This window comes from Poecilia formosa, unplaced genomic scaffold, assembly GCF_000485575.1.
Source record: "Poecilia formosa unplaced genomic scaffold, Poecilia_formosa-5.1.2 Scaffold184, whole genome shotgun sequence".
Lineage (NCBI taxonomy): Eukaryota > Metazoa > Chordata > Actinopteri > Cyprinodontiformes > Poeciliidae > Poecilia > Poecilia formosa.
In genome coordinates this window covers 715,655-729,401 of record NW_006800123.1, presented here as the reverse complement: position 1 = coordinate 729,401, position 13,747 = coordinate 715,655, and positions in this window count along the sequence as shown.

The window sequence follows — 13,747 nt, the reverse complement described above, 5'->3', positions numbered from 1 at the left end:
TGAAGATGAACAATTAAGAGTGGTATGCAGATGCTCACACTTATACTTGGGAATCATTTGGAAACCAGGGTTAATTGTTTTCCTCATAGTCTGTGTCTTTCCTACTAGCATGGTCCCAGTTTAGGTCTGCTACCTATTTTTTTTTTTTTTTCTAAGAGGGGGCATAGTACCCTTTAAAGTATTTTTATTTTTTTCCACGTAGTCCGTGTCTTTCCTCCTAGCATGGTCCCAGTTTAGGGAATCAGAGAAAAAGATGAAATGATCCAGGCTCACTGCAAGAGCAAGTCAGGCCAATGAAGTGGATGTGTCAGCATGAGCCTAAGATGAAGCATGGCAGATAAATAAGACCGTCCAAAAGGATCAACAAGTCCAATGCTTCAGATAGATTAGCGTTTATCTCCCTTACTGTATCAAAGAGAGAAGCAACAGGGCTAAGGATGAGTTTCAGTCCAGAAAATCTATTCAGTGTCTAATTTGTCACTCGGCTTCCCAACTTTCCATAACACTGATTCACTTTTTACTTTCAAATCACAGCTCAAAATGCATCTGTTAAAAGTTAGCACTAGCAAATAAAGTGCATTCTAATAATTATTATGATTAACTAAATACTTTGAAAAACTAACCCGAGACACATACATACTTAAATATATGAGTGTTTATTTTTTTTGTCAGTTTTGATGATTATGATAGCTATTGAAAATCCCACTGCTTACAAAGTGCTGTTTTGGAAAGACTGAGTGGAAGGATAGCCACAGGCACGACAGGATTGTGAAGCAAAATCCATAAAAAAAATTAAGATTAAAAAGGTATGGACTTTCTCCTATTAACTTCATATTCCATCACAAACAGATGTATTCAAGACATAAAAGCTACAAGTGGAAAAGATCTTACCTAAGAAAAAAGAACAGAGTGTTAGTTGTTTGGTACTTATTGGAAATCTGGGTCCCAAAGTCAGAGAAAGAGTGAAGAAAAACTCATTTTTCTGAGGTTTGGTGAGCAGTTTCTACTGACAGTGATGATTTGGGGTTCCATGTCACCTGCTGGTGTTGCTCCACTTAGTTTTATCAAGGAGCTAACCGTTCAGAGAGACGCTTTTATGAATCATAAAGTGTGCAATCAGATGAGGAGTCTGAGAGGTGATAAAATAAGAATTTCAAGCACCCAGAGGAATTTGCTAAATGTAGTCACACACTAACTAAAAACACACAAGGAGGAAAAAAAATGTATTCAGTAATTGTACGGAAATAAAATTTATTCTTCTTCTTAATTAACAAGTAAGCCAAATTAGCATTACTGCTAATAGTCAAATCAAAACAAATGACATTTATACTCATTGCTGTTTTCCTTGATGCAGCAGAAAATCCACCCAGTGATTTCACAAACAGTGCCATTTAGAAAAATCTCTGGCATTTACCCATCCTCCTCACACTCAGTGCACTCTCATTGATCAAGTGTACCAATTCAGTCTATGTATATTAGGCTTCTGTTCTGCATCTCAATTTGCTGATGGATTGCTTTCTCTGCAGTGACACCACATGTGTGTTCTGCTGCATGGTATGCCTCAGGGAGCATTCTCGCCTTATTTTTTTTATTTTTTTTTTCACACCCAACGGCTTGAAAGCACAGGTTCACTACAGGCACACAGCTGGTTTTATCAGATCACTGCAGGAGATCCACTGTTTCCTTTGTGGGAGATATCTTTCATATGGAGAAGAGATGTATCAAAAAAAAAAAGCTGCCTCAGTGCAAACACTGATGATAATCTCAAACTCATGTCAGTCAGATCTTTTCACAAAGTCATATGTCATATGATATGAAAGCTTTAAAATAAAAGCTGAATACAAGTATTTACAAAACTGCTGCAATAGTTGCAGTTATAAAGGAGGAAACCCAATACTTAGTTTACCAGGTGCCAATAAGGGAGTATAAAAAATACCTCATCAATCAAGGGAAAATCCATAGTTAAATCTAAATAGTAAAACACTAAAACAAAAACAAATACATAAAGTCTTATGTACCCAAACCACTGATCAATATTTTCGTTTTTATCTGGTCTTTAAAACTGTTATACCTTCAATGTGATGTTAATTGTATTTAATGTAAAAAAAAACAAATTATCATAGATGGAATATAAGTAGTACACACACCCATAAACTAATGCTTTTTCAAAACTGGTGCAAATTTAGGTTCGTAATTTCAATTTGCACAATTTGATTGGTAAATCGAAATGCAGCTAAGAGACTGAAGGACTGTGTGTCTAGCCAGGTGGTCAGCAGCACAGGAGCACCAAAGGAGCACAGGTGTTCACACCATTCCTTTTTACTCTACACTTTAGATTTTGAGCACAAGTCAGACTCCCGTCATCTGCAGAAACACTCTGCAGTATTCAGGTGTATCAGAGATGGACAAGAATAGCACAGTGAGCTGGTGGATGTCTTTGTGACATTGTGTGTAAACAGTCATCTTGTTTTGAATGTCAACAAAATAAAGAAGATGACTATAGGTTTCAAAAGAAACAGGGTTAATTCAAACACTATTGCATAACAGGAGAATAAGTGGAAGTGATTCAGGAGTATAAACACCTCAGTGTTCACCTGGGAAACAGTCTGAACTCGGGACACGACAGTGAAGTTATCAATCAGAAGGGACAGAGCAGACTGTGCTTTAAGGTTTGCAAGCATACCTGCATGCTGCAGAGTGCAAATTCTTCTGCCATCATCTGTTGGGGTAGCAGCATCAGAGCCAGGGATTTAAAAAAGGCTTAGCAACCTAATAAAGAAAGTTGGTTCAGGGACAGTTACCATGGAACCACTGAAGATTATGGTGCAAAGAAGGATTCTTTGAAAAACCAAGAAAATTATGGGCAAGCCTGAGCACGCTCTTCATGAGTCGGCTTTACAATGAAAATGTCTTCAATCAGAGGCTTCTTCAGCGCCGCTGTCATACAGACTGCTACAGGAGATCCTTCCTGCTCATAGCCATCAGCATCTGTGACAACTCTTTCAAACATCTTGGATGGGTTTATCCTTTCGGATAAATGAGATACTTTTACATTTCAAATTTAACTTCTCCCCCACCAAAATATTTTTTTTTTTCTGTTTTCAACAGATTTTGTTTCTGTTGAAATCTGCACATTTCAGAAATGTGCAAAATTTTTGAAATGTGCACATCTGAGATCCATCATAAGTCAAGAATATTTCTTGATGTGGTTAAATGTTTTCAAGACTTCATAGTTTTTTAGGTATTTATTATGTACTGTACTGTACAAAATCTTAACAGCTGTGATTTTTTTTTATTTAAATGTAATGTTTGAATGATGTGGCATTTGAATGGCATCGTTAAATAATACAGTCACTGTGGTTAAAATTGTGAGTGGCAAAAAGATAATTACAAACTGCGAATTGACTGCAAATCCATCAAAACCAAATGCAAGAAAAAACAAAGAAATATGCTTCATCAACACTGGCTTTAAAAAATTGATGCTTTCATCCTTTTTTTTCTCTCTCTCTTTTCACATGCATTTCTACCTGTTAGTCTGAATGACATTTGCTCGTTGAATCCAATCCTTCATCCCACATTCATGATCTCTGGAGTGAAGAGGATTTTTCCATTTCTGCAGGCAACAAGTTGGAACCACATCTGGCAGCAGCTTGTCTCAGCGACGTCAAGGCTGCCGTTTCTCTCTCCAGTTTTCCTTTGTGATTTTGCGGAGGAGGTGGGAACTGCATTCACATTCGCTGTCACTCCTGCTAAACTTTTCTTGCTTTATTCATAATCTTATACAAGAGACAGGCATTGGAGAAAAAAAAAAGCATCAAAAGCAGACCGTTTTACTTCTACAGCACTGCGTCAGTTATAAGTTTAGACATTGTGACTAATGAGGGTGTAAGATTTTGTGAATTTAACATACATATATATTTTTTTTACATTTTTAAGACAAACAAAGTCTCTCTTTTCTCCACTTCAAATATTTGTTTACTTTATCAATCACCTTGGATCTGAACAGGATACTTTTAAGTAATATGATATTCATTTAGCTGAACCCCATAAGAATTATGGTTTTCTTTCATTGAAACATTAATTGAAATGAGTCGTGTCCCTACAGGATGTGAATATTGGACACAGCTGCCATTCTTTGAAGTTAAACTCTCAGAAAGAGCACACCTTCCCTCTGGATGAAAAACTCTGTGCAGTTTCCACGACCCCCAAGGCCATTGAACATCCCTAGATTGTGGCAAATTTCAAAACCTTCAGCATGAAGGCAATCGTGATGGTATCTTACTAATAAGTAGGATTTCATTACTATTTTCTAGCCTTCCTATTCACACCTACACAACAACATTTCTCAAGAAGTGGTGCAATTGTTCTACATGTATGGAAAGTTTCTGCTCCCCCACTATCAGTTTCAGTCAAACTGTGGATGAGAAGACACAGACAGGACTTGATTTAGCATGTCGGCAGCACAAGAGGATGAATGGGAGACACAGTGGACACCTGGCATTTGGAGAGGTTGGGAACCGCAGCCGCCAGCAAATAGCTAAAACCAAAGAGTTACAATTCCCTAAAACATATTTCTGCTCTTGAGGGACAGCCAGTCCGAGGCAAAGAAAATAAATGGTGCTCTCAAGAGTCAGCCAATGGCATGTCGAGTAGCATTACGCCTAGGTATTTAAACTTCCCAAGATCATTTTTTTTTTTTTAATTTTAAATATGCAGTACAAAAACAATTAGCCTGACCGACTTTCTGCAAATAATTTTGCCTTACGTTTCACAGAATAAAAAAAAAGAAAAACTATGAATAGGTGAAAACGGTAATAATGAATTGCAAATAAGTGGGAGTCCACAGTATGTTTAAGGTTGTTTTTTTACAGAGCCCGGGCACCACTGAGCGTGTCATCCTGCTCAATATTAATAATTTAACTTGGCTCCATGCGTATGACAGTTCTATCTGAACTCATGTAGGGGGAATAATCGTTTTCACCGATCACTGTAAGATGATCGCATCGAGGCTCTGAAGTTGCTTTTAATGAGTTTTGCTGCAACTATGGTAACATAATATTTGAAACACTTTGATCTGCCGCTTATGGTTTTCCCTCTTACTTATTTTTTTTTCTCAATACAATGACAGCCGGAGCCAGCTGACAGCTTTGCCTGGGCCTGGGACAGGATTATCTTAGACGGCCCCTCAGCCCCATGACGTTCTGTAACCATTAGAAAATGTATTAATATTTACCATTTAATAATCAGGTAATCTTCTCCCTTACTCTCGTCTTCCGTTCTCCCGCCTCCCCTCTCCTCTCTGCCCCATGCGGGTTTCATGTCTCCCTCTTCAGAACGGCTTTTGAAATCATCAAAATGAAGTGTGTCAAAACCTCCCTGAAAAACAGAGGCAATCAACTACCCGACATAATAAAAATTAAATCACTGTGAAGAGGTGGCTACTTGGTGTCAGCTGAAGAATACTGCTAAGAACGCGTCAAACAGGCTCAAACACTTTTGACTGACAGGATGCGGCGCTTGTCCCTCATGCAGTCCCAACTGCAGCTCTCCCACTGTTTCATGAAACTTGTCAGATCCCTTGGCGGTGTTGGCTTTCTTTGTCACGTTTTACAAACCTCCAGCTGTACTTGTTGAAAGGAGAGCTTGGTACCGACAGACTCTGCCCCCTTATTAAAAAACTGCCATGCTGGGACCAAAGGGAGGTGCGAACCAGGCCCTTGAAAGACTCCCTTCCTTTTCACCCTGCAGAAAATTTCAATTTCCCTCCAAAGAGCCTCGGGATGCTCAGCATGCTTGTCTCCCGCTTTGGGCCCACTGGGTAGAGGCAGAAGGTAAATCCAACAGTTCAGGCTTCAAAGCCTCTGTGAGGCAGTCAATCAAAGTACTTCTTAGTCCAGGACCGTTGTAGTTTTAACTAAATCATCTTTAAGATTACAGGGGCAAAAAACAAGGCACAGTTCAGCTGTAAACTTCACAGTGAAGGAAAAACACGGTCGATTGCAACACAGGAAAATTTGCTCATCTGCTCCCAAGTGCGTATGAAAAATTAATAAACAGAGCTTGTTTTGATACGCTACCTGTTCACCCCCTCTCAGGTGCTCAATGCAAGTTCAGAAACTTGCCATGAATATTTCAAGATGCTAATCTAAGCATCCCGGAGCATCATTTGAATTTTAAAAGGGCACCGTGTTATGAGAGATGACAGGAAAAAAAGGGGATGGAGTTTTGGATAATCTGTTTAAAAACAACAAACAGGCTCCAAATTGAAGACCACAGTAGTTTATTACCCTGTTACTTCTGCTTGAATTGATTTTATTTCATTTTTCCTTTTTTTGTTGTTGATACCACCACTCCGATATTGGTTTGTGTAAGAAGGCACGTCAACTGTGTAAAGAAGCCAACAAACAGCCCTCTAAACTAATTCCAAATCCCATAGAGCGACACACGATTTTCTCAGAGTGTGCCAAATTAAACATCCCACTGTGGCTGATACATCATTTGCCGCCAGTGTTGTGGTTTAGGTCTTTGGTCGAGAGTGATTACAACTACAGCAATGTAATTTTTTTCCTTTTCTTTGTTCCCCTCTCCATATTCTTGCTACTTTTTGCCAGTCTGGGGGATTTAATCTGATGCTGTCAGAAGTCATCTTTTCGCAGCAAACACATCAAAGAGTCCAGAAAAGAATCTGTTCTCGTCGGTGCGCATTATTCAAATGGGCCAACTTGCATCTCGGAGTTTGGATTTTACATCTTGTCAGCTTCCTTGTCTGACGCGTCTCGGTGTAGCAGGGGGGAGGAATCGGGGATGAGTTTCTTGTGTCATTCACGGTAGCATCCAGTGAAGGGGAAAAAAGCCTGCAGTGTTTCTGAAAAGGGACTTAAAGATGAGACGCAGTGCAGAGGGGGAAACTCTGCGCAGTGCTATGGCAGGAGAGCGAGGACCTCTTCCAGAGCGAGCATCACAGGTCTAATTCCCACAACAGCGGATGGGAGCTTTACATAAATTCATGAGACTGTGTGGCCCTAATTAAAATCCATAAACAAGAGCAAGTTCATCTGCAGTTCACAGCAAAATGTCTCATTGATTTCTTGTGTTCTTATTAAGAGTCGAGGAATTCTGAGTCACGGCCTTTTGGGGCTGGTTTACAGAGTTCTCTTCCAGAAAATTCCACCTTAAACAGATGCAAAGACTGTAGGTTTCTGCTTGTGCTCACTGTTGCTTGCTGTAGGTGTCGTCGTCTGAAGGGAAATACAATCACATCTACTTTTTACTCCTTAGTGAGGATTGAAACATTGGTTTATGCTCCCCAGCAGACAGCTCTGGATATCCTTTAAACATTAAGTGTACTGCTTGTCATGTCTGCTTGGACCTCGCTGTCAAATTTTGAGAACAAATATCTCAAGAAGTACTCAGTTTTGGTGATTCGTGTTTGCTAAAATACAGACTTTGTTTCTGTTGGCTGTCTTCCAGGCTACGTTTTTAAAACTTTAGACTGTAAATATGTTTGATCATCTCTTTCTTCACCACAACAGACCAAAGCAATGCCTGTATTACTGCAGATGAAGAAGCAATCCATCAATCCGTCCCCTCACTTTGTTCCACCAGCCCTTATGATCAAGAAGACCAAATTTGAAGAAACTAAACCTCAAACTTGCGGCAGTAGTTCGCCTTTTGTCTTATTAGGAGTCATGGCCTCAAACTTGGACATTCCTATTTTGTCATGAACAAACACACAAACCAGTGCATACAGATGACTAATCCTTGATTTTCATTGTATGTAGTATACCACAATTTGTTGCAACCGCAAACTGCCCGAGTGTCGCCACACTTGTGCATCGACCTTAATTCATCCAACAAGTGGTAACACTGTAAAACCTGTGTGTTCATGCAATGTTCCAAAATCCACTGGAAATCCTTTTGTTGACTAATCATCAAATTAAAGTTACAACCTTGTAAAGACTACTGAATACATTTACTAGCAAAACAATCTACTTTGCGCAAACAAGAATCACAAACAGATTACAGCCATTTTGTAGCTTTAAGGTGGTTTTTCATGTGAGTGTTGTAATGCCATTTTTCTAACGTCATGTAAAAGCTAGCTTGTACAAAAAGAAGTTTTTACACCTGTACATACTTATACCAGTCAAATTTTCAAATTTTCTACTGGTAGCGTAAAGCTTAATTTTAGTAAAGTTACTATTTTTTATGTTAGTAGTCAAACTCACCCCATCAAGCTGATGGGATCTGCTGCTGCCTTTGGGAAACAGGCATTTCATATCAACCACATCCCATAGTTTTTGGTCCCCAAAAGAACACCATGAGACGCTCAAAAATGGGAACTGATGTCACCTTAGTTTGTCTTTTTCTTTTCATTTATGTCTGACAGACGGATGTGTGAATATAATATGTGTTTGATAGGTGATAGTAAGAGATGGCACCTTAAACTCCCCAAACCTTTCGAAACACTGGCTGACAGCAGGTCTACCGCTTGAGAAGCTTCACATACAGAAATAAAAAATGAAACTAAATTCACCAGGATGACAACTGAAAGAGCATCAACAAAAATCATGTGGGATTCTAAAAAGAAGGAAAGTGAAAATGCATGACCGGTAGATGATAGAAGAGGGACCTGCTGTGCAGTTAAAATAAACAGTACAAAGGTAGGTTGTTGGAGAACATGCACTTCACTTACTACTTTTAAATAAACTGGACTCAAGTAGTTGATAGATGAAATTACTGAAATAGTGTAGAGATTAACAGTAAATAATAAATATCAATAGAAAACCAAGAAGCCTAAATAACATGGGACGATAATGACTAACAAAAGACAGGTGCAATGATTAGTTAATGAAAGCAGCTGCGACAGGGAAGGACAAACCTGGACAAATCGATTGCAACAGATTCTAAATTATTGGTCCAACTAAAGCATAGTCCAAGTTTCCCTTTAGAATCTCCCAAATCCTTCCTTCTGGGTCATTGCTATGGAAAAAATAGAAAAGTTGGTTTAGTTTGTCCGTCTGATCATTTATACGGTCAATGGCTGGATAAGACATTTCTTCCTCTTGTAATGAAAGTCAGTTCCTTCAAGTCCAGGATTCTTAACCAGAAAAATATGGCTTAATTATTAAGGGTTAGTCTCTGACTTAAACTGAGGATTTCCATCGTCATAATGTCTTGTTAGGATGCAGTGGGAGAACAGGGGGCTTGATTGTAGTGATGCCACACTCCATGAAAGAGCTCACCCAAAGCAATATTCTTGATTTAACAATCTGTCCAAATTCCAGTCCATGTCTTATGGTGCATACCTTTAACTATGACAGAAGAACAAGTCATTATAAACACTATTCTGACTTTACCTTCTTCATTCGAGGGGCCGGGTGCTTTAGCCTCCTGTGGTGGTCAAGTACAGCATCGCAGAGTCAGCTGAGATGGTTTAGGCTATTAATTAGGATGCATTACTCTCTGGGAAAAACTCACTCAGAGGAGGAACTGGAACGGGTCCAGGACTTACTGGAAGGACTCGGTATCCGTTCAGTCCTGGAAATGCCTTGGGATCCCCCACTTCTAACGGGGAACGTCACTGGGGAAGGGGGATGCTTGGGGTTTCCTCCCTCAACCTGGTGAGCATGGATGGATGAGTCCTTTTGGACTTTGTTGAACAGATTTGTGCATTTAGAATGAAACTGCGCCACCTTTCCTGTAAGAGGATGGGATAAATAATGTAATTCATGACAGCTTATAACATTTGCATCATCTGACATTTAAATATTCACTCTGTTTTGTTTGCTCTATTCAAGACTTGAAGAACATATTAGCACTAGCAAACAAAACGCCTTTTGAATATCAGCCTGTTTTCTTGGTCAGTGCAATCTGAGGAGGGAAAAATAGAAAGCATGTAACAGCCACTGACCTGTTTTCATTCACAGGTGTCCTCCGAGGTTTTCTACATGTCCTTATTGTCAGGCTGATGTAATTTCCTGGCTGACACACACACACACACACACACACACACACACACATAGCCGGGCTCACAGCTTTGGCCTGAGGAAGCAGTTTCACAAGCCACAGAGGCTTTGACTTCAAAGGAAGATGGCATTAGGAGTGACCACAAGCTGAATGTTCCTTGCATAATTTCCTGGCAAGGCTGTCCCCTGCTTTGTTTAGGTCATGCAAGCCTGAACAAAAGGTTTTGTGATCTCCTCAGGAATTACCTGTCCCTTTTATTTTTAAACGTAGCACGCGGCTCATACTCAAAACGCGTAATATTTCAACTGGCAAATAACAAAATTACGTGTGTTTGAAAAAAAAAATAATTATGCACAGTAAGCAGCCTTGCCTTTCAAATCACTGGGGGGAAAAAAAAAATCGATTATTTTATTTCAAGCCAAAAATTGCCTGAGCGGGACCAAAGGGGAATAAAATAAATGATAAGGACAGAGGATTTTCTATAAAGATGGGTCTGCTGCATACTGCGAATGTCGAGATTAAAACACGCTTTGATGAAAAATGGAATTATGAACACAGGCTTGTCCTCATGGAGGGATGCCTCACCAGTAAAAAGATCTGCTTTCCTGAGCCTTGAAGTAAATCCCCTGGCATCTCCTGATGTGACTTTTAATTAATTCTAAAGTTTCTTTAAAAAAGGGGGGAAACTTTCCCCTTAGAAGAAACATTACTTTGACTACATGGATCGACTTTTAAAGACGTGCCCTCATTCATATGAAAAATAAGTAATCAAAGAGGAACATGAAAAGGACTTGGCTAGTGCTACTAATGTGTCCTTGTTTGTTCTGCAACTTTCCCCCTTATCTTATCTTATCTTATCTTATCTTATCTTATCTTATCTTATCTTATCTTATCTTATCTTATCTTATCTTATCTTATCTTATTTTATGTTTTCTGCTTCACACAAGAACAAATGAACAGTTCAAACTGCACAACAGAGCTGTTGTTAGCGCTGTTGCCTTGCAGCAGGGAAGTCCTAAGGTTTGAGTCACAGTCATGATTTTTTGGAGGATGGGATTTGCATGTTTCGTACATGAGTTCCCTCTGGATACTCTGTCCATGTAGCTAGTTGTCTTGTGTGAGATTTCATGTACAGATAATTTAGGATTTCCATATTTCTCTCATTGGATGCGACCTTGGAAACATGCTCTCAAAAACAAAAACAAAAAAACAACAAAAAAAACTGGTAATTATTTATCATGCCTTCAAGGAAAGAACATGGAAACTTCACAAAGGAAGGTAGCGACTGGAATTTCAATCCAGAACTTGGATGTTGTGCTGCAACGGTGCAAACAACTGCTCTGGCCTGCAGCCTGATCAAACTTTAACTGAATACTTCTGCACTGAACAGAGATGAAATTAGAATACGGTTTGTGCTTTGTGAAACCCAATGACGTGTGTGTCATTTTGTGTTAAACAGAGAGCTGTAATGTGTACCAACCTTTCTTATATAGAAAGTTGTTTATTCCACTGAAGTGCCTAAGAAATTGCAGAGACAGTTGGCAGGTGATTTCATATTCAAGCCACTTTTTATTGAGAAAGCTGCGAAAAGATCTTTGTGCCACAGGAGAAAGAAACTAAGTGATATTTTCTTTGCAGGAATCCTTTCCTTGTCTTCTATAAGTGCTATCCCCTACTGCTGACAATAGTTGGCATGAGATGGCAATTGTTCCAAACCGCTGAGCCTGAAATACTTGAAGCCTGACAGATGGATGACTTCATATCCTCTGTATCTGGTTAATTCCACACCCCTGAACTACAAGCCAGTACCACCCATGTAAAGGCTTTTAATGGGGGAAAGCATTTTCTCGGTCCCTAATTTAGACCCTGGAGTGTCTTCAAAGGATTTATAGTGACTGAGGAGCGTTCCTGTGGTGGGACCGCGGTTGTATATGTTCTGCTCACAGTAGCCTGGAGTTAAATGAGAAGCTTGATCTGTGTGGTAATTATGAACATGCAGCCAGGAGACAATTAGTCTGCATGAACTCCACCAAAGCATTAAAACAGGAATCAATGAGTGAGTATTTTCTATAAACCCAGCATAATCTCCAAACACACTTCTGATTGTTTAAACACTTCAAAAAAAATTCAGAGATTGAAAAAAATAGAGATTGTTTAGCTGAGATGCTTGTTGGGATGGTGAATTAAAGTTAAGCCGGGGTTGTAGTGGGCTGCATAAACGGTCCATAAATTGGATGCTTTAGATCTGACTATTCAAGCATCAGATTTGTCAAGAGATCAGGAGGAGGGGGGCTTGGTGAATTGTTTATGCAAGAACATGAACTGAGCTAATAAAACCCGCTTTTTAAAATTTGCATAATCTCCTTGGATTTCTTAAGTAATCATCTCACCTGAGACCTGTAGAACAAACAGACGGCAGAGTAAACAGATGCCCAGAAAAAAAAAAAAAAATGTCTGTACAAGACATCCAAGTGTACTTTAACTGATACTTAATTAAATTACATTAGAATTTAAGGTGTATTTTACATGTCAAAAGCATTCAGGTGTTCAGTTGAGGTGCCTGTCTCCATTGGGCAATTAGTGGGGTACATCCTGGACAGATAACCATTTACCATAGAAACCGGTGAACCTAACAGACATGTTTTTGACCGGTGGGGGGAAGCGGGAGTTCCCAGAGAGAAGGTGCTCTGTAAAAGTGCTACCAACTGCTCCACTGTGCAGCCCATCCAGCATCATGTCACTGAAAAACCCCCCCACAAAAGTCCAATTTCTAAAACTTTGCATGTTGACATATAGTGATTCTCATCGAGACTTTGTGACTCCAAAATGCCAGTTTTTTTTTTTAGAAAAGTTCTCAAGTGGGTAGCTTTGTACATTTATTTTATCTACAGTACAGTGAGTTAAAACTTTTTTTTAATTATCACTGAATGTTTGGTTAAAGCTGCAGTGAAAGGCTGTTTTGCTGAAGCAATTTTTTGACTAATGAAGATTAACACACACACACACACACACACACACACACACACACACACATTACTCTTAGCTGAATGGGATGAAAGTTGAAAGTGTCTTGTATTTAATCTTGTAGAAAAAAATTAAGTCCCCTTTTTTACTAATAAAAAAATGTCTAGGTATTCCAATGAATTTTAAAAGGTGATGTATAAATAGAAATTACTTTGACTGTACAAAAACTGTTAGGGGCAGCAATAACTACTAATTGTCCTGTGATCGAACAATAACATCTGTTTAGTCTTGAAAATAATTTGTTTCATCTGCATTTCTTTTCAAACTGAGCTAACTACCAGTCAATGGAAAGAACTGAGATAGAAAATAAGCTTTTTCTGTGAATCAAGTTCAAGTTTAAACCATTTTTTTTTCAAAGCTGGAATTCAAACAGAACTTTTCCCTTTGACTTCTTTGAATTTCACAATTTTTATGGAAACCACTCCCCATGTTATTCCCCAGTTCTTTTGGGGGCATAACTTCAACCAGAAGGCTCAACAGAATGTGATGGAGACTTTTCATGTTGCCAGTGAAACTTTGATCTGCTTCTAAACATTTCTGAACTAGAATCAACATGCATCCCGGAGTCCGCATAAAACTGAACCGATTTTCTGCAGCAAGCAACAGCCTCTGGTCTCAGTCAAAAAAAACTGTTGGTGGGTTAATAACAATCCATACATATCATTACATTTCATTTTTATGCAAACTTGGCAGCTGCAGTGAGGTAGTCTTTTTTTAAGCAAGCCTGCAAGAGGCATTTACATGTGTTATAGCAGGG